This window comes from Aedes albopictus, chromosome 3 (genome assembly GCF_035046485.1).
Source record: "Aedes albopictus strain Foshan chromosome 3, AalbF5, whole genome shotgun sequence".
Lineage (NCBI taxonomy): Eukaryota > Metazoa > Arthropoda > Insecta > Diptera > Culicidae > Aedes > Aedes albopictus.
The window spans coordinates 3,794,833-3,822,685 of NC_085138.1; the positions used below are offsets into that span (position 1 = coordinate 3,794,833).

At 37.7% G+C, this 27,853-nt stretch overlaps 1 protein-coding gene and 1 long non-coding RNA gene across 2 annotated transcripts in view; one reads left to right on the forward strand and one right to left on the reverse strand.

The window, feature by feature from the left end:
• Positions 1–27,853, forward strand: part of LOC109414168 (delta-1-pyrroline-5-carboxylate synthase) — a 41,813-nt gene that overhangs the window by 3,598 nt on the left and 10,362 nt on the right. The gene's annotated exons all lie outside the window — the stretch shown is intronic.
• The window catches only part of LOC134291779 (uncharacterized), a 35,563-nt gene continuing 7,710 nt past the window's right edge, over positions 1–27,853 (reverse strand). The window contains exon 2 of the long non-coding RNA XR_009999282.1: positions 1–27,827. This is a non-coding gene — a long non-coding RNA (uncharacterized LOC134291779). The remainder of the gene's footprint in view (positions 27,828–27,853) is intronic.

Here is a 27,853-nt window from a genome sequence, read left to right on the forward strand (position 1 = left end):
GGTCATCCAAACTGTTCTTGAGGTTAGATCCTAAGTATACGGGTGCAACGGTAGCTTCTTTTATTATACAAAGCTACGATTTGTTATCTATCATGTCCAGTAAGTCTTCTGAAAGTTCTATAGACAGTTTCATATCAGTCGGGATGTCCTAAGTAATCCAAACTGTTCCTGAGTTTGGATCCTAAAGTTTACGGGTGTAACGGTAACTTCTTTCATTAAAAGCTACGATTTGTAAACTATTATGTCCAGTAAGTCTTCTGAAAGCTACAGTGGTTGTTTTTATCAACTAAGCTTCATAACAGTACAGCCCATAATATCTCAAAAATATATAACAACGCTTATTGTTCCTCTAACTCATAGGTTCCCAAACTTTCAGGTCGCGCGACCCCCTTTTGCCAGCAGACGTAGTTTTCGCGACCCCCCATAGAAATTCCTTCATTTGTTGTCTGTTACAGTAAAATATTTTACTGTCCCTAGCGACCTCCTGGATGAAGGCCGGCGACTCCCCTGGAGGGTCGCGACCCACAGTTTGGGAAACCATGCTCCAACTGCTTTGGTGGATTATGCAACACTACTTAACGTAGTGGCAAAAGCTATTATCACAAGTTTATGGCCTAAAGCTATTGTCTCCAGAGTGGTGTTGGTTGATCTGGAATATCTCAATACTATCTTGAAATGACTCATGATATGCCAAGGGGATTACGGATTACAGTTTAAAGTACATTGTGAGAATAACTACTGTTACTATCAAGAGCTTAACTTCAGGACAGTTTGGACGACCCTCAATGTCCCAAAGGTTCATAATAATATACAGTAGACTTCAGATTGGTCCAGTCACCGCGATTGATTATGAAACGTTACTCAGTATGTCAGATATAGCTGATGTTACGATGTTTGACCTGAAGTTTTGTACTCAAAGATAGTTTGCTGACCTGGAACATTCCCATAGTGCCTCTAAATGGATTTCAAGAGTTTCACAAATCTCAGCAGATTAAGCTATGCTATTATTTATGGTGAAAACACATTAAGTTGTTCTTGTATATTTGAAGGATTTCAGTTTGCCCCGGCTGAAAATCTGTTAAATAAAGATAAAAATATAAATAATCGAACAATTTGGACGAAAGTGGCCACCGTGACTCTTCGGTGACAAGTGTGTTACTTGGGGGATGTCCTACAGGTTTATAATAAAAAAATACACTTCCAGTAACCACGGATAAATATGCAACGTTACTCAGTAAAGCAGATATGGCTGTTGTTACGAGTGTAGACCTGAAGTTCTGAACTCCAAGGTAGTTTGGCTGACCTGCAATATCCCTATAGTGTCTATAAATGACATTGTAGATGTCAAGAGCTTCACGGATCCCAGTAGGTTATGCAGTGCTATTATTTGTGGCGAAAATACATAAAATTATTCTTGTAGATTTGAAGGACTTCACTATAGGACAGTTTGGAACACCTAGAACATCCCAGAATGTAAAACATCTTTTGATATTCTTGAGGAAAGCTAAATGAATACATATAAACGTAACCCAACTACAAGTTCAGCTTTTAGAACAACTGGTATGTCAATTGTTTCGATTTTTCAAATTTTATGGTGTTCAGGATGTTCTAGGCTATCAATGAGATCCCTAATAGAGGACTCAATTTGCAACAACTTTGCCGAAGACAGTATTCTATTTTATCGAATGAGGGAATTTATACAGCCGTTTCTATGTCCGGCTCCAAAGGGTTAAAGAAATGTTTAGTGAAATCTTGGGACAAATGAACACAAGATATTTTTGGAGCAGTTCTAAGCAGAATTCTGGAGGTATTTCTAGAGGAATCTTAAAAACAAAACCGTGAACATTCCGTGTTTATTGCCTTATGTTCGGGTGGCATCGCATCGTTAAGCTAGCTCATTCTCATGTTGCCCGTTGCTCGCTTATAGCTGAATAACAGTTTCTTAAGCTAAAGTATGCTTAAGAGTGGTTTGTTCCACAGCAGTATGTTTGTTGGGAATAGAACAGTTCACTCCGGTATAAGGGAAACGGGGCTTTTAATGGAATTTTAATGGGTTTTTAAGGGGGATTTCAAGACTTTTTCAGAGGATTTCAGGGTGTTTCAGAGGGCGTTTGGAAATGGTTTCCAGAGGTTTGAAGGATGCTTCAGAAGGGTTTTAAAGCGCTTTAAGCAAACTCCTAAAACCTGGAAGAAGTTTTTGGGCATTTCAGGGGGCTTGCATGGAAGTTCCAAGGGGTATTTCAGGAAGGGTCGATGTAGGAATCAGGATTATCTGAAATTACAAATAATGCACAGACAAATGGTTTATATTTTACTGAGATTTATTTAGACACCCTTCCACGCTTCACACAGCCAACATATCTGTTCGTACGTTCTGTCTCCTCGTAACTAACTCCCCCCATCGTCATGGCCTACCTTGATCACACCATCAAAGTATCCGTGCTATTACATTAATAAAACTGAGTAAATACTCCTTACTCAGATCTTTGTGAAGATTCACAGAGAATTGCTCTACGACTTCACAGAGATTTAGTAAAGAGTATTTACTCAGCTTTATTCATATGGCCTAATATACAGGGGATGGCCAAAATGTTTGGGATAGGCAACTTTTTTTTCCCACAAAAAAAAAAAATCAACAAGCTGTAACTTTTCATAGAGTGCATCGAAAAATCTAAAATTTTGAATGTTTATCAACCTGTTATATTTGCATCATTGGTACAAATTTGGGCTCTATTGGATAATTTTTCGCGAAGTTAGAACCGTTCGGGTAAAACACTATTTTTTTGACAACTCATCTTTGAGCTGTCATATCTCGAAAACCAGTGAACCGAATTGAATGAATTTTTTAACGTTTATCAACAATATATTGATACTTAATACAACGCTATAAAATGTGATATTTTCTCACGACGAATTAAGTTATACCAGGTTGAAATTTTTACCCATATAGAGGAAAATAAGTCAAATTTACAATACCACACAAAAATTACTAAATGTGTTCTTCCTTCAATCTAAATAGGCTCTAATATATCTAATTAAAGATAACTTGAGAACAGAAGTGGAAAATCTTTGAACATCAAAACTAAAATTTATTGACATTGACGTAAAAAAATACATTTTTTCCTGAAAAACCCAAAAAGTGTCAATCCATGATAACTTTTTTCAACGTTCAAAAATATCTATGTTTTTTTGTTTGTGAAGCATTTGTATATTGTCAGTGTACGGTCAAAATTTCATTCAATTCGGTTCACAGGTTTCCGAGATATGACACCTCAAAAATGAGTTGTCTAAAGAATAGTGTTTTACCCGAACTATTCTAACTTTGCGAAAGATTAATCAATCGAGCCAAATTTGTACCAATGATGCACATATAATAGGTTGACAAACAGTAAAAATTTGAGATTTTTTGATGCACTCTATGAAAAATTACAGCATGTTGAACTTTTTGGTGAGAGAAAAAAAGTTGCCTATCCCAAACATTTTGGCCATCCCCTGTACTACACTCGGAAGAGCTTTCCGGAGGCTTTAGATTGCTTCTAAAAAAGTTTCAAGGGGTTTCAAGAGAAATTTCAAGGCATTTCAAAAAGTTTATTGCGTTACGGAGGGGTTTTCAGGGGTTTTAGGGGCCTTCCTATAGAGTTTGAAAGAGTTTTGAAGCGTTTCAATGGGTTTCATGATGTTTTAGATGATTTCAAGTGGTTCATGGGCTTTCAGAGAGTTTGGAAGAAAGTTTCGGAGAATTTAGAATACCTTCAAAAAGGTTTCAAGGCGTTTCAACACATATCAGAGGATTTCTGGATGATTTAGGGAATTTCATGGGGATTTTGTTTCGGTTGGTTGTAGAATGCTTCCAAGCAGGTTTCAGGAATGTTTTAAGTCGTTTCACGTTTGAGGAGCTTATGGATAATTAAGAAGGGTTTCAAATCGTTTCAATGCAGAGTTGCTTAATATCAGTCATGTGAGTTAACTTTTGACTTTGCACTATCCTCACGATCACTTTGGACCGATCAATATCAAGATGACAATGGCAGGCGACGATTTGATACTGTCCAAAACTTCAGATAACTATCATTGAAAATGAACTGATATTTTGGCGTTTCTAGCCAAATTACAAATTGATATTTTGTTTAATACAACATCGTCACTATAATAAGTGTTTATTCGGATTTTTAAACGAATTTTAGAAATGGCCTATCAGAGAAATCTACACGTCATCATAGTCAGTTCAGTTGAGATGGAAAAAGTAAAGTGACAGTGACTACACAGAGTACACGCTGACTTGTAGCAGAAAGTCTACTAAAATCGTCGATTTACCTAGCATTGATAGTGACAGAATGCAGCTCTGATTTCAAGGCGTTTCAGGGGGTTTAGGGGTTCCGGAGAAGTAACGATTTCAACGGGTTTCAGGGTGATTTTACGGATGTAAATTTCTTGATTTTGTTTTGGCTGAAATTACACTGTTGATAATGCTTTGACACTCATGTACACACAACAAAAACATGTGCTCGATGAACAAATTGAGATTTGAATTATGAAAAGGAATCCACGTACTCCGATGAGACTCGAACTCACGACTCTCAATGCGCTAGACGAGCGCTTCTATTCCTTCAAGCTACGGAGTCACTTCAAACACATTATGAAAAAAGTTTTCAGGAATCAAAAATGATGACATTTTTGGCTTTAATTAATTTTAGGGCGAACGTTTTGATTAGTAGAATTAATTCAAGGGTCAAGAGAAGCTCAATACCGTCTTCAAATTACTCATAAATGATTCGAAAAACGAATTGCCAGCAATTCATCTTCCAAATTTGTTAAAAATGTATTTGTAGAGTCTTGATTATCATTGAGTGAGATTTTGAGTTGAATATTGAAAGTATTACATTTTTGGAATTCAAACAATAACAGATTTTAACAGTACTTTTAGATGATTCAGAGAATATTAGGGCCATATTTTAGCTTCACTTCGAAAGTGGCACTTATGTAGATTAGGGCTGTTCAGATTTCAAACGTGCTTAAAATTCCCGAATGCAAAATAGATTTTTATGGGCATTACTATGCAGAATTTTAAAGAAAGGGTTTCGCGTTGTTCTGTTGACCGGTATCAAAAAAAAAAAAAAAAAGATTACTGACAAACTCACCAAGAGGGCAGAAACTCATTCAAATGACGTCTACAACGCAGCGAAACACAACAGCTCACCTGCTTTGATTATCGTTGGTCCAACCGATTGATTTCCTGGCGCAAGAAAGCGTTGTTGTCGAACAAATGTGTATGCCAATTGACTGCATGGGAAAAGCAGAAGTGGGTTATCTTGTACTTAGAAATCTTCGATTTGACCCTATGACTTCATCCATGTGTAAATGCTCTATAGCGCGGAGAACCTTTTTTTTTTGAAAATTCACCATAGTAATCCCCATATAAACCAATTTTGCTATTGAGCCACCATTAAATCATCACCGAAATAGCTGAACATTTGATAGGACTCTCAAGGATTGTAATGAACATATGGGAGCTTTGAATTTTTAACTTGATTTTTGGCATGTTTGAAATCTGAACTGCCCTAATGTATAGTTCTATGCCGTTAACCATTTCAATTGTGATGTGTAGATTTTATGGGTCTTTTTTTCCGAAATTAAGAAATTAAAATAACATCATGTAGGGGTTTAAATTCAAAATAATTGTTTATCTCGTTTAGGCCAATGTGATTGACAGTTTGGATGTTGTTTAGTTTTGTTTGTAGCTCCAGTTCACGGAAGTTGTACATTGCCATGTAACTAAAACTTCCCCATTTGATATGAACCAACAACGTCACAATAATTGACGTCAAACAGATCGCGCACTAATCCGATTTAGTCACGTTTGCTGCGTCCAACGCACGTGTGCGTTACAATAATGGTGATAACGAACGTGTAATACATATTGTTACAAGCCGCTAAACCTGGTAGGTAGTGTGAATTAGAATCTGCCCGTTTCACGTCACTTCTGTAAATGATTATGACGGCGATGATGATGACGAGGCGAAACTTGATAGTTTCTGTGGAGGGTTGATAACAGTGCGTGTTGCTGCTGGTTGGACCTAGTACTGTCCGGTCTGATTTAGTTGGTGCATGAGCATTACTAACCCTTTGTGATTAGTTATAATTCGTAGTGGAAACGGGTATAGTTTGCCATCCTAGTTTTGTTGTTTTCTGACAAGATTAGGTTATTGACTTCCTAATCATAAGTGTACATAAGGTGATTCGTAAAGTTGTCGATTTACTATCAATTTTTAATGTACACGTCAGAGCATGACTTGTCTAAAACTAGGTGATCTTATGTGCTCTTCTATATTTTGTCTTCTGTTTTATTTTTGTCCCAAAATGAATCGATCAAAAAACTTGCTACGTAGAATGTCAATGGATCACTAAAATAACTATAATGGCCGCTATGAAATGAACAGATAGCGCCACCGTAGCCTTGTGTGTTTGACATAACTCGACTGCTGTCACAATGTTAACGTCCATATACGGTGGCGCCTTTGTTTACATGTGGTGAACGAAAGAACAGTTGGCTTCATTGATCCATTGAATTGTCATTTCTTCGCAACAGCATACTGCGATAGAAAAAAAAAAATAGTTTCTTGGGCGATTCAGGCAAGGAATTTTCTATGCATCAAGATAGGCCGAGAAATTCTTTCTGAACTACAAACAGCCCTGTATGCAGAAAAATGAATTCATTTTTTTTAGAAGAAAATAGAACATTTGATGGAAAATCATAAATTTAAATAACTACGTTAAATTTCCCCAATTGGGCATACACAGTAATATCACATAGAGCTTTTGCATGCGTCGGCATATGACATTAATTTTCTAAGGTATAATGTTCGAAATGTTTCGAATTGTTAATACTCATATAGACACGAATCAGAAATAGGAAAAAACTCAAGTGGATTTGAACAACTGTGTAGTAATCTATTAAATAACAGAAACCCAATCTAGCAAAACTCATCCTATCTTTTGCAACTTGTTTATCTCCAACTCAGTGAGGGTCATTTCCTGGTAAGCACTCAACTCTCGGTGCGCTGATTACAACGTTTGGACTTTGATTTTGTACTTATACAACTTGATGCACAACATTTTGTTGTGGTAGTTGCATCAATCATCCCCCGCTCGGATCAGTCAGCCAGCCTGCGGTCGTTTGACGATTGTTTGTAAACAATCGTGGCGATTTGTTGATTGTTTTTGTTTTGCTTTTTCGCTGTTGCACAACCGCATCCGTAATATGGACCTTGAATCCGGTGGATTTTGTTTCATAAGAGAATGTTCGAAACGTTGGCAATGATCACAAATAATCAACGCTTTTCTGTGACTGAATTAGCATACTTCAGCCTACTTCGATCTTCATCAGCGCTATTCTGTTAATGAAAGCCATTAAGTCCCTGAAAATTTTTAACAATAGTGTATTATTATTTTATTCTTGCTTTTTGTAATAAACCTGAAACAAGAAGATCAGGTTCAGGTTCAGATTTTCCATGAGATTATTAAAATCTTGAGTAAATTCAAAAGTCGGTCATTGTGGTGTCTTGAGAGTTTAACAAGCTTGTTCATCTCCGGAGAGTCATTTTATTATAATAAAATATATATATTTTATTATTGTCGTCGAATCCCTGCAGAAATTTATTCGGGAATCCTTGCAGGAATTTCTTCGTGAATCCTTGAAGAAATTTATTCGGGATTTCTTGCAAGAATTTCTTTGGGAATCCTTGCAGGATTTCCTTCGTGAATCCTTGCAGGACTTCCTTCGTGAATCCTTGCAAGACATATCCTTCGTGAATCCTTCCAGGACTTCTTTCGTGAATCCTTGCAGGACTTCCTTCGTGAATCATTGCAAGACTTCCTTCGTGAATCCTTGCAGGACTTCCTTCGTGAATCCTTGCAGGACTTCCTTCGTGAATCCTTGCAGGACTTCCTTCGTGAATCCTTGCAGGACTTCCTTCGTGAATCCATGCAGGACTTCCTTCGTGAATCCTTGCAGGACTTCCTTCGTGAATCCTTGCAGGACTTCCTTCGTGAATCCTTGCAGGACTTCCTTCGTGAATCCTTGCAAGACATATCCTTCGTGAATCCTTGCAGAACTTCCTTCGGGAATCCTTGTAGGACTTCCTTCGGGAATCCTTGTAGGACTTCCTTCGTGAATACTTGCAGGACTTCCTTCGAGAATCCTTGCAGGACTTCCTTCGTGAATCCTTGCAGGACTTCCTTCGTGAATCCATGCAGGACTTCCTTCGTGAATCCTTGCAGGACTTCCTTCGTGAATCCTTGCAGGACTTCCTTCGTGAATCCTTGCAGGACTTCCTTCGTGAATCCTTGCAAGACATATCCTTCGTGAATCCTTGCAGAACTTCCTTCGGGAATCCTTGCAGGACTTCCTTCGTGAATCCTTGCAGGACTTCCTTCGTGAATCCTTGCAGGACTTCCTTCGTGAATCCTTGCAGGACTTCCTTCGTGAATCCTTGCAAGACATATCCTTCGTGAATCCTTGCAGAACTTCCTTCGGGAATCCTTGTAGGACTTCCTTCGGGAATCCTTGTAGGACTTCCTTCGTGAATACTTGCAGGACTTCCTTCGAGAATCCTTGCTGGACTTCCTTCGTGAATCCTTGCAGGACTTCCTTCGTGAATCCTTGCAGGACTTCCTTTGTGAATCCTTGCAGGACTTCCTTTGTGAATCCTTTCAGGACTTCCTTCGGAAATCCTCTAGGGAATCGTTCCATCCAGTATTAGCTGACAATTTCTGTCGCCATTTTTTCTTCTGGGACATCCTCCTGCAGTTCATGCCGCAGATTTTTTCCGCAATTCCTTCGGGGAAAACCCCCAACCATTCGTCACGAGAAATTCTTCAATATTTCCTCTCAGGGAATTCAAGATTATTTGCAAAATACACAAAATATTAGCATCTGCTGCAACGTCCTCAATAAATTTGCTGTCTGTTATTGTTTACACTGAAATAGACCGACTCATTTAGAACAACCGGTGCGTTCACGAGCAGTTTGGTCTATTTTCTTTGGTCTATTTAATTTGGAACGGTCCTAAATTGGTACAAATTTGGAACAAAAAATGGACCACCAGTGAAGTTGCCCTAATGTTTGTACCAAAAAATAACAGTAAAGTACATTGTTTGCTTGCAATAAAATGTTTTTTATATTGATTTTATACCTATTTCTGAGAAATAAAATCCTAGTGTGTTGATTTCAACGGCGGATGGAACAATGTTAAATAAAGCAATGTTAAGTAATGTTTATCGCGACATCCAGCAAGACAATAGAAATTGGAATGTAATTCTACCAATTCAGCTCGATAATGTTAATCGCCAAAACGATACAGCTTCGTTGTGACACAAATCCTAGCAATCCATTTCATGGAATCAGTTTCACATGCCATACTTTTTTGTCGTTCTTTCGCGCCAATATGGCACACCATGCGTCTCCATTCCATTGCTTTGCTGTCATGAGATTGCAGCTCACAAACGAACGGGATAGTTTTATCGCTGCTAGGGTACCGGTTTGCAACAACAGCAAAGCAAACTATTTACAATTACAAAACAATCTGACGGGTGCAATCTGTTCAAACAAACATTCTCCGGAACAAGAGCGCTTTTATTCTCGCTCCAGCTGACAAACAAAGCAAGCTGCATTTTTTGATTATCAATGCTGTGGAGCATCTTCTTTTCCTTCGCCGGCTATCTGATGCAATCGCAGCAAGCGGCGGAATTGGTTTCATGTGCAAAAGCATAGAAAAAAAGGAAAACAGAGCCGGCACACCGGGACCGGATGGAGAAACGATGCAAAAAGGACATGATCCATTATGTCGTTAATAATTTTCCAATGTCTCTCTTTTTCATAATGGTATTAATGCCACTTTGATTGTTATATTTTCTCCCATTCCCCGGCGGTGGTGAGTGGCTGCACGTTTTATTTTTTTGCTCCCTCGCGACGTTGGTTCATTTGTTCGATGGAATGTGAGTATTTCCGGTATCTTCTTTTTCATCCCCAGCAAGCTGTGAGCAGCATTTTCCTCGAAGCTTTTAATTTATTGGGCGCCATTTGTAACCGACACTGTGGGAGCACCCGACGTTCCCCCTCCCACACCGCCGTCGCCTTCGTCGTGGCGTCCCGAGGAGAAAAGAATACACATAAAAAAAATTTAATGACACCAACTTGTTCCTTTTTCGCACCGCCATAAATAGTCAGCAGTGGCGCTTCAGTAAATTTATTATCGGTACCTGCGGCGGTCGGCGCGCGGGTTGAAGGTAGGTATCTATCGCGCAACAAGGTCGCTGCCGCGGCCGTTCGGCGTCACGTTCCTGAGGGTGTAGGTCCATTGGGGATTTTTTTTTCGCTGGCGTACCACCGGAACCAACCGAACCGGCCAATCGCCATAGGCAATTGGACTCGAACGGGGTGACCTTTCTGGTGCATAAATTGGAAACTTTTCCGCGTTTTGCTTAATTAGCTTGAAAAGAAAAACGGATCCGTTATGCCTTATAGATTTTGAGCTTTCCATTGCATTCCATTTTCTTCATGAATGGTAATCTTCTGTACATGACACGCACGTGTATAAAGCCGGGCCATCCATTTACCACGTGGACATAATATCTTTTACCCTCTCCTGCCCTTTCTTGCTCATTTCTTGAGCAATTTCTAGTATGAATTTTGCTGTTTCGGAAGGAATTTCTCAGCCTATTTTGATCCATGAGATATTTCTTGCCTGAATATTTCAAGAAACTGTTTCTCTTCAATCGCAGCACGCATTTGCATTGGCTCAAAATTTACAAATTTTTACTACCTAGTATTTCAATTCAAACAAACGTCTTGCTAAGGACAGCTAAGCTGGAGTTTCTTTATAAATTTCACCACAGGAACACTTCCAGATATTCCTTCAGGTATTTCTTCAGGAACGCCACCAGGGGTCCCTTCAAGAATTTCTCAAGGGACTCCAGAAATTGCCCCTTCTTGAATTCCGCCATGGATGCCTTGCAGGATTCCGATATGATTGTTTTTGAGGGCTAATTGTTCCAAAAATGTTTTCGAGAATTCCTCCCACGATTTCTTCAGACTTCTGCAAGTATGCATGAAGAATTCCTCCAGGAATTTACCATGGCTATTTTCAGTAATTCCAACATGGATTCCTCCAGAGATTCCTTCAGGAACTCCCCTAGAGATTTTACCAGACATTCATCTGGTAATTTTTCCAGGAATGCCTTTGGAGATTCCTCCAATGATCGTTTCAGTGCTTTTTACGAGTATTCCTGCAAGAGTTCCGATAATGATTCCCCTAACAATTCCATCTGGAAGTATTTCAGCAGGATTTTTTCAGAAAATCTGCCAAAGATGATTCTTAAATTAATCTGAGAATTCCTTCATTTTTTTTGCACAAATCTACAAAGAATCCTTTAGGAGTTTATCCAGGAATTTCTTCAGTAAATCGTTTAAAAATTACTGCAGACATATCCCAAATAACCACTTTACTTTATAAGTTAAGCAGCTTGTTCGAGGTTGCTCATTAGCCTTCTAAGCAGCTTCATTTTTAAGTAATTTTGGAACTTGAAAGTTCACATAAGCACGCTGGATAGCTTTCTAAGAAGCTTCTGACAGAAAATTCATGCAGAAACAAAAATGTATTTTTCTGAATCACAACTCTGTTGGTGGGTTTGTGATTCATGTCTGGAAATTGTTTTTGATAATTATATTTTCACACAGGTCGCTGCTATGAAGATTTGAACTGAATCCTCCTGCGTGATAGCCTGCCGACTTACCGCTGCGCTGCTGAAGACACTTGACAAAGTCAAGCTAACTTCACTATTGTACAAATATGCAAAACTAGCTGCTGACAGAAAATCGATTCAAGTCAGACTTTACCTGCTGTTCACGCAACTGTAGTACTGTGGTAGAGCGTAGGGTTCTCACACAGCGACTATTGGTTTGAATCCGATGGGCGGCAATTTTTTTTTTGCTCAAGCTTATATTCATTGATTTGATAAATTCATATTTGTCTTTTATTCGTGTATGCTTAAATAGTTGTTTTCTGTAAAAGATATACATTTAATCTTCATTGAAACACAATGCTACTGAACTGAACTTCTGTGAACTTGAAAGTTCCGACAAAGTTCCGAGTAGCATCTTAAGCAGCTTCAAAGTTCCGCGAAGTTCAGATAAAGTTCCGAATGGAACTTTCTGGCTGCTTAAAAGGCTAACAATGAGTCTCTCCGGAACTTGCGACCGAAGTTTCAGCAAGGCTCATCGTTAGCCTCTTAAGCAGCCAGAAAGTTCCATTTGGAACTTTATCTGAACTTCGCGGAACTTGAAAGTGTATTTTGTCATGGGAAGCGGAACTTTTGGTTACTTGGGATAGGCATTCTTTCAGTTTTTTTTCCAGAGATTCCTTCAGGAATTCTAGCAGAGATTCGTTTAGAAATCTATTCTGGGTTCTGGGTTCCTCCTGGGGTTTCTTCATGAATTCCTCCTATGATTTCCTCAGGAATACCTCCAGGAATTCCTTCTGTGATTCGTTCAGAAATATCCATAGAGAATCTTCCAAGGGGTGCTTCCGGGATTTCGAAGGTTTCACCAATAATTCTTTGTTTTTTATTGTTTTCGAAAATCCTCGTATGGTTCCTCCAGTAAAATCTCCAAGAATTCCGATAAGAAATATTACAGGAATTCCGCCAAAGATTGCACCATAAATCCCTCCCGGAATTTCTCCAACAATTCCTCCAGGTGTTCCTCCAGAAATTTCTTCAGGGATTTTTCAGGTATTCCTCCATGAATTTCTTCAGAGATTCCTTCAGGAATCCCTCCGGAGATTCCTCTAGGACTTCCTTCTGGAAATTCTCCTGGGATTTTTTTAAACCTCCTAGGATTTTTTTTAATCCTCCTGGACATCTCTTCAGGAATTACTTCAAGATTCCTTCAGAAATTCTACCTTTTATTACTTAAATAATTTCTCTGCAATTGCTTCAGGAATTCCTTCTGGGTTTGCGTAAGGAATTTTTCCTGGAATTCCTGGAATTCCTAGAAGAAATTCCTTCAGGATTTTAGAAATTCCTCCTGAGAACCATTCACCTACCTGAGAACCCTTCCGGAATTCCTTCAGGGATTTCTCCAGGGATTCTTCCAAGAATTCCTCCTGGAATCCCACCAGAGATTCCGCTAGGAATCGCTTTAGGAATTCCTTCAGGAAATCTTCCTGGGATTAATTCAGTAACGACATCTGAGATTCCTTCACGAATTCTGCATGTTATTACTGCAAGAATTTCTCCTGGATTTCCTTCTGAAATTTCTCCTGGGTTTCCATCAGGAATTATTACCGGCATTACTTCAGAAAATCCTCCAAGGATTTGGATCCTGGATACTGGTTTCCTCCAAGTATTTTCCCAAGGTACCTTACCTTGATACCTTGTTGGCTACAAAGAAACTTTACTCCAAAGCCGATCGTATAGTAGAGCACTATCTTCGTCGGTGTTGGGCGATGTTCCTCCAGTTTCCCCTAACGTGTAGGGATCGCAGATCCTCTTCAACCGCGTACAGCCAGTGCGTTCGCGGCCACCCAAGAAGTCAACGACCTCTACCTGGTTCCCTGCTGAATATTGTTTTCGCTATTCTTTCTTCCGACATTCGCACTACGTGTCCAGCCCACTGAAGTTTGTCGTATTTCAAAAGTTTCACAATATTCACATTTTTGTACACTTGGTACAACTCTTGATTCATGCGTCTGTGCCACACTTTATTTTCTTGTTTCCCGCTGAGAATTGTCCGCAGCACTTTGAGCTCAAAAGCTGCGGAAGCTTTTCGGTCTACCTCCTTTAACGTTCACGCCTCGTGATCGTAGAGGGCAACCGGAAGCAGCAGAGTCTTATATAGAGCGAAATTCGTTTGCGTTTGCAGGTTACGGGACCTTAGCTGGTTGCGCAATCCGTAAAACGCCCTATTCTCAGCTGCAATACGCCTTTTCACTTCACGGGAAACGTCATTGTCACATGTCACAAGTGTCTCAAGATAAACAAATTCTTCAACAACTTTCCCAATCAATCACTACCTCAGCACTAACACCACTACGCCTTCTGCCTCTGTCTTTACTCGCTATCGTGTACATCGTCTTGGTAGAGTTAATCTCTTCAGTGGAGCATAAGCTTCCTCCACTGCCCTACGAACCATGCCGATGAGATCAATATCGCCCGCAAAGCCGAGGATCATGTGCAACCGTGTGATGATGGTGCCATTCTTCAGCACACCCGACTTCTTAATCGTTGCTTCGAGTGCAAACTTTGTTTACGATCCGAATACTTGATTTAGATCCATCCAGCGTTACGCGTTTCAGCCTAACTAGTTTCACCGGAAAACCATGTTCTGGCATTATCTACCAAAGCTCATTTCTATTCACTGAATCGTACGCTGCTTTGAAATCAATGAACAGATGGTGAGTCTGCAAGTTATATTCTCCAAATTTATCTAGGATCATCCGCAGGTTAAACATTTGATCCGTCGTTCATCGGACCTCACGAAAACCAGCCGACGAATCGATTCGACCAACGGTTCCTCAAGAAATTCCTGGAGGAATTCCTCCAAAGATTCGTTCAGGAATTTTCCCAAGGATTCCGCAAGGAATTCCTTCATGGGTTCAACCTGGAATGCTTCCAGGGATTTCTCCAGGATATCCTCCAGGTATATCTCTAGGAATTCCTTCTGGGATTCTTCTAGGAAATCTTTCTGGGATTTCTTAAAGAAAATTTCATCTGGGGTTAAACCAGGATTCCTTCATAAACCATTCTTCGGATTCCCTCGAGAATTCCTCATGAGAATCTTTCAGGAAATTCTGCTGGGATTTCTCCAGAAATTCCTCTTGGGATTTATTTAGGTATTCCTCCTGGGATTCTTTCCGAAGTTCATTCAGGGTAAATTTTTGAATTTCTTCAATCATTTTTTCTAGGGATGCACTCAATAAGTTTTTTTTATAGAAAATTCTGCAAGGATTTCTGGAGGAATTCCTCCAGCTATTTGTCTAGGAATTCTGGGATGCATTCAGGAGCCAGAAGATTCTCGAAGATTTCATACTGGAATTCTTTCTAAATTTTCTACAAGAAATCCTGCAGAAGTTCACTCTCAGATTCGTTCAGGTATTCATCAGAAGCTCCCACGGAGATTTCCTTTGGGAATTTCTGTTGGAATTTCTCCAAAAGTTTCTCCAAGAAGTTCAGTAAACATTTTTTGGGGATCCGTTCAGGAATTCCTGCAGCAGTTTCTGCCAGAGTTTACTCTGGGATTTCGTCTACAATAATTGGATCCTTTCAGGCATTTTTCCTTGGAATCCTTCTGGAATTCATCCAGTTCCTTATTGAATTCCTACAGAAGTTTATTTATGAATACATTCAGCGATTCATCCAGGAATCTCAAATGTTCCAAATGGAGTTCCTCCGAGCTTCTTCTCTTCAATTCCATCAGATACATTCAGTGGATTTCCAAGGATTTCTTCACTTGAGAGTTCTCCGGGAATGCCTCCAAGAACATCTTTAAGAAATCCTCCAGGGATACCTCGAGAGTTTCCTCTAGAGAAGATAGTTTCAAGGCTTATTCGAGAATACTTACAGGTATTTTCTCCAAAGATCATCCAGCCAAGAATTTGTCCTGAGTTTTTTCCAGAATTCTCTAGGAATTCATGTTGCTTCATTGATTTCTTCTAAATTTCCTCTTGTTTATTGCCGGTTTGTTGAAACTTTGATATATCGAATGATTAAAGCATGCTGTATTTGAAAAAGTATGTTTCAATGTAGTTCACGGATTTGATAACATCCATGACATCAAGTTTTTATGTATCTGTAAAAAAATACTTTTTGGTAAGCCAGGCCTTAGCGAAAAGTAGAACGTATATGTTTTAAGAAGTGAATTGTTCAAAAAATAATTAAGTAAATGTATTATCTTCAAATACCTTCGGGACATTTCTATAGCGTTATGCTCTGAGGTGAATATAATCCTATAGGCTATTGATGATTCATCATTTCTTGTGTCCATGTTTATCAAACTTCAATATAGACGATCTGGTTATGTTAAAGTGAATGAGTTCGTGGAAAGTTATCAGACCGGCTTCGTCGACGGTTCCTCGACAATATCTTCACCGTGCGGTAAATCCTCGGCGAGTTGGTGAACTTTCATGCCTGTTGTTCAACATCGCGTTGCAAGGTGTTGCCTCAGATAACATTTTAATGACCAAATAGTCTTGTAGAGGTTTTTGAAACTGTCATAAAGCCGAGAAAAATCCTGATAAATAGATTATTTGAAAATGAAACCGCTCGCTTGCACGCACAGCCTGCTGCGAGCTTCTTTATCTTGGATTTCTCGAATGAAGATTTAGACAATGAATATCTGAACACATGAAAAGCCACCAGGAACTCTGCCAGTTACTCTTTCATAGAAACAAGGATCTTCATGCATCCAAAGGTATTTATACAACTCAATATTTTCGCAGTACAGGCAATCCTTCATGATTCAATGTTTCTCCAATATTTATCTGGATCTGGAAATCAATTTCTAGTTAAATTCTATAAACAACTCCCAAACTATTACTGGTTTCTAAAATAACTATTTGTTTTAAATATTGAGATTCGCACACCCTCCTGTTCTAGTTATGCCAATGCCAAAGTGTTAAAAGAATCAAGACAGGTATTATTAAATGAATTGCGTTTTTGCATTCCGCATAGCACAAGGCAGGGATTGTGTTCATTCAATAAAGACCATACCGGTAGACCCTTCACGTGGTTCTTGATTGGAATCTAAGAAATATATAACTCGATCAGAGAACTGTATCATGCAATAAAGAAATATGTTGACATTTCTATTGAAAACAGTTGAATCATAGGACTCCATGGCACTCTTTAAGAACTGATTGTATGACATTCACCCACTGCTAACTATGATAGATCTCTTCCGTGATATACAAATTAACCATAATCAATACACGTCCTATAATGTAACTGGATTGGTCTTAATCATCCAGCACGGAGAAGTTCTTCCGTGGATACAAATGTTGCATCCATTTGTCTATTTGGACACCCATCTACCGACCCAGGGGAAAATAAGTTTATTCATTAATGTCCGCTTGCTCCACACACCGTTCCATCACGTAGGGAACACGGACTTCTGCATCATTTCCATCTCCATAGGTAGGACGTTCTCCCTAGGTCTGTTGCGAAAGATGTGTCTAGGTAGATAGGCTAGCTTCCCTCCTATCCTGTCCGTGGGCCACGACGACGGAATAAAAAGAGTGTGTATGCATCAGTACCATAAGAGAGGCGCTCGTTCCGTCCGTGGACAGACAGATTGGATGACAGGGCAAACTTTGTTATTTAATTGTAGTATCGATCATGGGAATTGAATAGGGTTCCATCGGAGCAGGCATTGCAGCCGCTGCTGTGCTTGATGGGCTGCTCTGATTGAACCAGCCAGCGGCATGAGCCCGTAGGCCATAGCCTGCTTCAATTCTACTAACTATAGGTAGTTACACGTTCCGCTCTGAAGTTGTTTGTTTGACAATTGGATCGCGATAAGGACGCTCATCATCGACAAAACAATTTCCGTCTGCAATCCGGGCTAAACAACTACATATAGACTAACTAGGCACGTGCAACATAACCGCAGGCAGCGGCCATCAGTTCTTTGCATCCCATTTTTATGTCTTCCAATCAGGTTTTTCCATTTAATTCACATTTGTGCCATTCGTTTTTTTTTGTTTGTGAAACTGCAATCGCGTATTGCGGGGTGATCGAATGAGTGACGGAAATGCCACCTGTTTTAGGATATATCTAGATCTAGAAAAAAATAGGCTTCGAAATGTTGGAAACAGTGGAATGTGCGCCAACTATGCCATCATGAGCGTGACGCTGAATGTTCCCGTTACTATTGACTATTCCTGGCAGCTGTCTGTCTACTCATGCCGTTCGAGAACCAAACCATCAGCCGGCCTGCTATGTTTTCGCGGGCTCATGTGATTTATAGAACTCCGGCAGGCAATGTGGTCGTTATTGTAAGTTTAATTAGTTGAGTGCAATTCATTACATGAATTACACGTTTCACGGAAATTCATGATTTGAGTGCATTTACTGTAATGCAAGCGCTTTAAATGCTCATGCGTGCGTTAAAATGTGGTATTTTTGACTTTTTTTTTGTTTGAAATGCGAAACGTAGAGCGCCTGTTTGAATTAAGCAGTTAAAACCTTTTGATTGGATAACGTTTGATACATATGATTAATTGCAGAAAAATAGATTGCACAGTTGAAATTTACAATTTGAAGAAACATGCTATGCATGATGAGCGTTCATATTTAAATATGTACATAATTAAAGATTCATAAAAATTTGAAAATATCAAACTTCACAATATTTAAAGTTTGGCCCAATAGTTTTGAAATTTTGAGATTTTTTTTCCAAAACTCCTTGAGCATTTCTGCTGAAATTCCCTTATCAATTTATTTGGGAATTTTCTATTTGTTTTGTCGTTTGTTGGGGAACCTCTGGCAATTCCTTTGGCAAATCCATCAGTAATATTTTTGGAAATTCAAGCAGTAGTGACCTTGTGAATTTCTTTGGCAATTCAAATGAATCCCCTTCGGGAATTTCTTTGGTAATTTCTTCAAAAAATCTGCCGAAATTCTTTAAAATTTCATCAAAAAATCCTTTGGAAACTGCGTTGACAGTTCCTTTAGGAGTTAACTTGGCAATTTCATTGGCAAACTCATCGAAAGTTATTACGGGAGTTTATTCGCCAATCATTTTGAGAAACTTTCAAGTTTTTTTTTGAAACTGCGTAATTATTATTTTTTTAATAATTTTATTGAGATTTGTTCGGTATATTTTGACTAGGATTTATCCAGCAATTACTCCGGGAATCCTTTTGACGATTCCTTTCATAATCCGTCTAGAAAATTCATTGCAATTTCTTGAAAATTCTCCCAACATTTTTTTCGGGCAAGTTGTTTGTAATTCATTTGGAAATTCCACCATTATTTTTTTCCGGGAAATGCTTTGGTAATTTCTTTGAAAACTCCTTGCAGGAGGAATTCACATAGTTCTTTTGTGAACTTCTCGTAGAGAAATTTTGGATTCCCAGGGAAAAAATCACAGTGGAATTCCATGAGAAATCTCATGATTAATTCTTGATTTATTTTAAATTTAGTTTTTATTCCTGTGTATATTAACTAATTCCACAGCAGAGCAGATGAGTTCTAGAAGAAATGCTGAGAAAAATTCCAGGAAAAGTTCAGGAGTTTCTTCAAACTAGTTCCTGTAATTTTCTCCTGAGCTCCTTAAGGAATTTCTTACAGAGTTACTGCAGAGATTTTTTTTATTTTCTCCTGAAATTTCTTTTAGCATTCTTCTCGAAAATTATCTTTTTTCGTTTCTTTCAGATTTTTTTTCTATAATTTTCCCAGCCTTGCTTTCTAGAGCTACTTTAGACTTATTCCTGCTATTCAGGGTGACTCAGGGTATTATCGGCTGGTTTGTTCTCTTCGTCATGGGGGGTTTTACTGACCGAATTTCCTACACTTGGTCATATAATTCAGTTTGGTTAGGAATGATTTGAGGTCAACTTTGAGATCAACAGGTTTCAAAAACCAGTGACAAAGAAAAGAAAACGACCGAAAATACGTAAGTTCCCCTATCCATAATTTCCTGTGTAGATTTTTCTTGTTTTTTCCTGAAGTTTTTGAAGGGTTTCTCAAATTACCGTACGAGTTTTCCCAGCGTTCATCTTCGATATTTGTTTTTGCAATATTCAATTTTATTTGCTTTCGTGAGTGGAATTCCAAAAGGGTTACTTGGAAGAGTTTTTAGAGACTTTTCAAGAAGAATACAAGCAGAACTCTCAAATATGTGTGTACGAAGTATGTTGAGAAAAATGGGAAAAATATAGAAAAGAAAAAAAATCGGTATGAACTGCAGTAGAAATCCCAGAAAAATAAATCCAGGAAAAAATGTGGAGATCTGGATGAAACTTGGGAGGGACTTCAAAAGGAGATATATTGGATAAAAAGCGGACGCGGTTTCTTCTGTAGATTTGCCCAAGATTTTTTCAGGGATTGATAAAAAACCTCTCGCACAGTTCCTACTGTGACTGTGACTGCTGTTCCTGAAAATGCTTCTTCCGGAAATCTCTCCGGGATTCTTCCTTGTAGGCATGAATCGAGCAATGAATTGCATAATAACTCTAGAAGCTCCTGTCTTCTAGCATGGCTCCCCCAGGTTTACCTCCAATGTTCATTGCGGGATTATTCAAGAATTTCTCAATTTCTTAGAATTTCTGCTTAGAATTTCTCCAGGGTTCTATGCAGAATGTATCCATTAATTCCTCTGTGAATTTCTCCTGAAGTTCATTCTGGAACTGTTTGCGGATTATTCGTGTAGTTTTTCTAGGGTTTTCTCATGGAGTTCCTTCAACAATTTCTCAAGATTGCCAAGAGTTATCTAGAGAAAAATAAATAAAAAACTCGGGAGGTACTGTGGAAGAAGTCTTCTTCTTCTTCTTGGCGTAACGTCCTCACTGGGACAAAGCCTGCTTCTCAGCTTAGTGTTCTATGAGCACTTCCACAGTTATTAACTGAGAGCTTCCTCTACCAATGACCATTTTGCATGTGTATATCGTGTGGCAGGCACGAAGATACTCTATGCCCAAGGAAGTCAAGGAAATTTCTTTTGCGAAAAGATCCTGGACCGACCGGGAATCGAACCCGTCACCCTCAGCATGGTCATGCTGAATACCCGTGCGTTTACCGCCTCGGCTATATGGGCCCTCGGGCCCTGGAAGAAGTCATAGAAGCTTTTTTTCTGAGAAAAATCCCGAGATTCCTTTTTCAATTGAAGGATAATTAAATTCTCCTTTGTCCTCCAAATCTTTCTTGTTTTTTCTGGAGTTAGTTTTTCAAATTCCTTCTAAGTTCTTTTCGCTAAGTTGCGCAAATTCTGCTAGAATTTTTCCAGTAATTCATCCTGGAGACTTTCAAAGAATTACCCACTGTATTATGTAATTCATCAGAGTTTCTCCAAAACCTCTTTTTACAAATAGTGGCAATTCTCTCAGAAAAGTATAGTAAGAAAATTAGGTGAATTTTTGGATCATTTTCAAGAAAAAAAAAAATGGAAAATCGAGCGAGAAAACTTTGAAGGAAATCCAACAGAAATCTGGGAGAAATCATTGAAGGAATACCAGGAAAAATCCCAAAAAGAACTCCGAGAGAAACCTCGGAGAAACTCTGACAGAAATCCTAGCATAGATTGTCAGATATAAATTGCGATAGAAACTGTGGACGAAATCTACGAAGGAACTTGGTGGAATATTTCGGGAGAGATTCCGGATTGCACTTAGAAAGAAACCTCTAAAAAATAGTCAGGTCTTTTTTACGCGGTTTAGATTCACGCGGCCGCTTAAATGATAGAGACCTGACTGTTTTGTCATCATTTTTTTCAGTGTAATTCGTCGAGACTTTGTTGTCTTTTGGGGCTTTTCGAATTCCGAGCCGGAGAACTCTGAAAGAAATTCCTGAAGAACTCTGAAGACAATTGTGGTCGGCATCCATAAAGAAATTTTAGAAAAAAAACTCCGAAAAAATCCGGAAGCTACTTCCTGTCTTGTGAGATATTCTAAAAAAAGATTATGGAAAGAGTTGTGGAAGATGTTCTTTAAATAATTTCTTGTGAAATTTCCAAATAAATGATTGAAAAAAAAAAATTCTACTGCGTATGTAATTTTCGTAGAAAATTATTACCAAAGGGCTGCTGAAACCAATGCTGTATAAATTTTAATAATATTTCTTTGACAATACATAAAAAATATTTCAAAGGCATTTGCAAAGATAGCTTATAAAATAATGTCAAAATAGTTAAAATCAGCGGAATGACAAAAAGAACCTCAATAAAATAGCCTTGAAATTTCCAAATACATTACTAAAGGAATAATCGTAAGAATTTGAAATGGAATTACCGAGAAAGTAAGAAAGAAATTGTGTTGAAATTTCTAAAGAAACAAGATCTAATTAAACTACCGGAGGAAATCGCATTTTCTTGCCGAATGATTTTTTAACAAAATCGATGTAGCAAAATCTAAAACAGTTACCAAAGAAATCGGCGAGCAAATTGCAAAGGCATTGCTGAGGAAATTAATAAAGGATTTTTCGAGAAAATCCCTAAAGAAATTTCCAAAATGTTCATGGGAATGACTTGGTTATACACATCCAAAATAGTCATTGACAGAGTTGAGCTCTCAGTTAATAACTGTGGGAGTGCTGAGAAGCAGGTTTTGTCCTAATTAGGACCTTACGCCGAGAAGAAGAGATTAGATTTTTTTTTAGAGATTTTCGTAGGATATTCATTTCTTTTAGAAATGTCTTCTTCAACTTCTTTAGGTGTTTCTCGGTTATTTTGTCGAAAATTAATTTGCCAATTTATTGGAAATTTATTTGGAAATCCCTCCAGTAATTTCTTTGGCAAATCTCTCAGTGACAGCTTTCAAGCAGTAGTGACTTTGTGGATTTCTTTGGCAATTCTTATGGGTCCCCTGCGCAACTTTCTTTGGAAATTTATCATGCTATGTAGTCTTGTAGTTTTTTTAACTGATGATCATTTTTAATGGAGCACCTGAGTTCAAAAACGTAAAAAAATACAGCAGAGCGGAATTTTTTTTTGACGCTGATGATTTGAAATCGATTTTTGTTCTATTTTTAAGCAAAGTTGTAAAGGGGCATCTTGCTCAACATCTCATGCTCCGTAATCACTCTATTTGAATTTTATTTGAGGATTTTGGTCGTTGATAGAAGTTTACGATTCTCGTTTTTTAAAGTAGTGCTATCTGCATAACTGTTAACAAAAAAATCAAGTTTAATACTGTTTCGTGTAATTTCGTATTTGTGTTTGTATCATTCCTTGTAATTCCTTTGGAAACTTCTGCGTCAACGCATTTCGAAATTCCGTCGGAAATTTCTTTCTGAAATCATTCGGTAATTCCGCTCAAAACTTCTTGCAGAAGGAATTCAAAAAGTACTTTCGTGGATTTCTTCTGAAATTTTTATGATTTCTTTAGATAATGTTGTACTGATTTTTTCAGTAATGGCTTTTGGAATACCTGAGGCAATTCCTTTGAAAATTGCTTCGAAATTCTCTTTAGTAAGTTTATTTGCAGTTTATTTGAAAATTATTCAGGCAAATACATTTAAGCTTTTCTATCGGGAATTTCTTTGGACTAAGAAATTTCATTTCCAGAGTCGTTCGGGTATTCTTTTGGAAATCGCAATCCATGTGTAAATTCATTTGAAAATTCTTCCAGTAATTCTAATTGGATATTTAAAAATTTCCAAAGGAATTTTCCGACAAATTTACAAAAGAACTCACAATGAATATGTCGAAAGATTTGTGGAAGAAATTCTTAAAAAAAATGCCTTAAAAATTTCCAAAAAAGTGAGCGAAAGAATTTCTAGTGTTCATAGAAATGTAAGTAAATTGGAGCAATATTCGCAATGGCTTATCCAATAAAATTTCTTAAGACTGAAGTCAACTAAATGGTTAATTTAAAGAACGTAAATTTAAGTGTACCCGAGCAGAAGCAAATATCAAAAGCATAATAAAATATGTTATTTTGACCTAATAACTGTATAATGGAATCAGTAATTTTTATGTTATTTGCATAACATATTATGTTATAAACTTCTCTGTCATAAGCGGCAAAATAACAAATATCATAACAAAAAAAAATGTTCCCAGAAGAATAATTCAATAACATGTTTAATTAGATCAATTACAACTTAATAACAGGAAATTTGTGAACTTGTTACTGTTGTGTTACTCTTCATCACATATTTGTACATTCTCTATAGCAGAATAAAAACTAAACATGCTCTACAACAAAACATATTATTGAAATGTTATCTTGTGGATATATCCCAAAAATTGGAGTATAACAAAATAAGATTGCCCAACAAAACATGTTATTAAAAAGATATATTTTGATAAGTTTACATTAGCAAATTATGATATAAAAACAGGCTATGTGATTCTGTTGTTATCAATCAATCTATTCTCCTCGGCTCGGGTAGTACACAACTTTTTATAATCCGGTTCAATAGGTTGGAAATTTTGAGAGAATTTCTTCGGAAATTCCTTCCTTCAGTAATTCCTTTGCCAATTTCTTTAAGATTTTTCTCGGAATTTTTTTCGCTTTTGTTGGGAAACTTCATTAGGAATTCCCCTGGCAATTTCTTTGGTAAATCTCTCAATAATGCCACAGGAATTTACAAAGTATTGCTGGAGTATTTTTTTTTCAAGAATTGCTGTAAAATGTTGTTATTAACTCATGCAATACATGAACAAATTTTCGAATAGATTTTCCACGAAGTCGCCGAAGAAATCCCCAATGGAGTTGCAGTTTTTGGAAAATAACGGTAAATAAAATTACATACAAAGGAATGACAAAAGAAGAATCAATAAAATTTGTATTCAAATTATCAAAGGCATCAGTGAAGGAATTACCGCAAGAGTTTAAAATGAAATTTCTAAAAAAGCTTCAAAGAAATTGCGTTGGAGTTCCCAAAGGAATTTCTGAACATAGTTCAATTAAACTACCGGAAAAATTCCCATTTCCTTGCCGAGAAAATTTTTGAAGGAATGGTTGAAGCCATATTCAGAAGAATTACCAGAGGAATTCTCAAAAAAATTGACGAACAAATTGCATAGGCATTACTAAACACATATACAAAGGATTTTTCAAGAGAATTCCCAAAGACATTACATTGTCGAAGACATTCTCAAAATTTCTATTAAGGGAATTTCCACAAATCACCGAAAAAAAATCCAAATACATTACCCTAGTAACACCTGCAACTAAAATGGAAATTATCATCGTTGCAAAAATGTTGCAACTGAGTTTTCATGAAACAACGAGTTATTATATAGTCATAATGTGATTTCAGATGTTTTCATTTAGATTCAGAAAATAAAAACAAAATCAAAACTTAAGAAAATCCTGTTGTTAATGCCAAACTGAGGTATAACATGTTTGTAACAACTAGCGAAATGAAAACAAACGTTGTTGTTAGTCGAAACTTGCAAGACCAATTTGTAACTGAGGTATAATCTGATTGTTTCATCGAAACTTTGTTACAACCGTTTACAAACAAAAACATTGACTCTGCTGGTTATAAACATGTTGCACTTGGAACTAATTTAGAACATAATATGACAGGTGAAGCAGAAGCTGCAAAATGCACGACAAAAGATTTTGACGATTATGAAAAATATAAAGTGCACTATAAGAACTAAAATGTTCTAAAATAACAAAATCATGTACGAATAAAATGTAACTTTTTCTTCATAAATTTATCGACATATTTCATAAATTAATAAAATTAAAGGTATAAAATTTAAAAATAATATTGTTTTAAGAACACAAACAAATTATGCATAATTTTCGCAGTACTGAATTACTGATACCACTCGATTATTCAGAGTCGTGTTCTAAAGCTTCCCAAACTGTATTTGATGAAACAAACTTTGATTCGTAATCAGGTAAAATTTCAGCTTTGTACAGCATTCTGTTTGTTAAATATAAAATTCGTAAATTTAATCATCTTCACCGTACAAAATATTTGGAGTTCCTACGAAAATTCTCACAAAATGTGGAGGAGAGGTCCAGAAAACGTGTAATTCCTCTTACGTAATAAAATGACATCCCCTTGGTTGACAGCATCATATTTGTCCCATTATTATTCCCATAAACATGATTTAGCAAACCAAAAATTCTTGAATTACTATCAGCATTTTACGGGTGCATTAAATAAGCTGCTGAAATGAACTCCATCAAAGCAATATGCCGAGTTAATTTTCACCATTTTTTTTTAATTTTCACTCGCCAAATGATGAGTAGACTGAGGCGCGTTGTAAATACGGAATCAGAATGCATGAGTTGCCAATAAATAATGCATGAGTTGCCAATAAATAATAATTTTCGTTCAGTGCATTAATTTTCCATGACCGGAATGGTCAAGAAATTTAACACAGCAAGCCCCATTTGATTTGAAGTTTCGTTTCAGCTCCGTACTAGGATCCAGAATAAAGCGACGCTGTCTCATTTCTTGAGCAATTCTATGCCTGAATCTCCCACGCATCGAGATATGCCAAGAAATTGCTTGCGATCTCCATACTACCCATTATTTGCGGTACACAATTATTTATCACATGAACGAAACTGTTGATGCATAATTACTGACAGTCACGAATGTGGCGACTAGCTGATTAGTTGTCAAATTGGTCAAAATTTGTTAGTCGACTATATGTTGTAACTTGGTTATAAATCGATTGCGTATTTATACCACTTATAATACAAATGGATGTTTTATATTGGCTCCACCTCTTGCGCTTTTTTCGTTGTAATTTAGTCGTTAATAAGACAATTGGTTCAAATGGCATAACTTTCAATATAGTTTCATAAAAATTATAGGAACTTATTAATGTCCAAGTGTGTTGCTTGGTTAACAAAGGAATGCCATAAAATTATTCCGAATAAAATTCATAGGAATTCACATAATATGCCATTTCCAAATGTATGATTTTTGGTGATACTTCTCACGCTTAATATGATTGTCCGGTGAAAGAAACATCAGACTACTTTTGGGATTGTCCTACTCGTAAAAAGATGTTGAATTACGTGCCGGGCAGATGAATGGGAATTACAATCGTTCCCGTAACCCTGTAAGTAGGGTTACTAACATCTTAAACAACACAAACAACATAAACAATATGAGTGAAGAACTAGCTTTAAGTTAAAACTCACAAAAAAATAAAGAAAGCAACGTAAATAGTTCTACAGAAAGCACTGCTAAAATATAAACGGTATTTTTACTTCATACATGAATACAACCAGAAAACACGTAATGATTGATTGATTCACCAATTTTAAGCTCAGACTAGTAACAATGCCGTTAACGACAGGATCAATCATTTTCTAATTCTTTCCAAAATCGCTCTAAAAAGTGGATCCATCTTCACCACCGCCAAACTTCAGCCCATTCTATTTCAGTCACACATTCGACCGCCATAAAACCAACGGATAACGTAAATACACACGCTATTATTAACTTCCCTCTCGTTGAACAATTGCGAATGATGACGTTACGAGGTTTGCTGTGCTGTGCTTCATGCTCCATCAGCAAATAAGAATTTATTGGCTCCCTCTTCATATCATCACGCGAGCAAGGAGTGAACATCACATGCCATAAGTAGAGAGGCAATGGCCTCTTAGCGCGGTCGCTCGGTGGTTTCCGTCGTTCAGAAGAGGATGATAACCAGCACAGAACAGCAGCTGATGCGGCATCCAAAACAAATGACCGGATCAGGGCGGATTTCGTGGCTCTCATTTTTTGTCTGGGGCATGACACATTTCCCGCGCGATAGTAACCCCATCGCGCGCGCGAATTGGACGCATCGATAAGAACGCACGTTGCCGTTGGAAGTTTATGGTTCGCATGATCCCATCTTAGTATGCGTTGACTGTGCTGCGTTTACCATGCCTGGAAGCGAACCAAGCATACACGCACAATCCACATTGTCCTCGACGACGAGTAGTGGGTCGTCGACGAGAAAAAGAGATGTTTGTTCTTCCATCCCAGTGAGCCGGGAAGTAATTAATCAAATTACAGCTCGACCCATCCTCGGACAGGACAGCAGGATAGGACGAGCCGGTAGGCCGTCGTCCAATCAATTGTGCAGGTTGCAGGCGCAGAATTACTATCGAACGACCTCGTTCGACCGATATCCGTATATGTACCTACTAGCCTGGTACACGGTTTATAT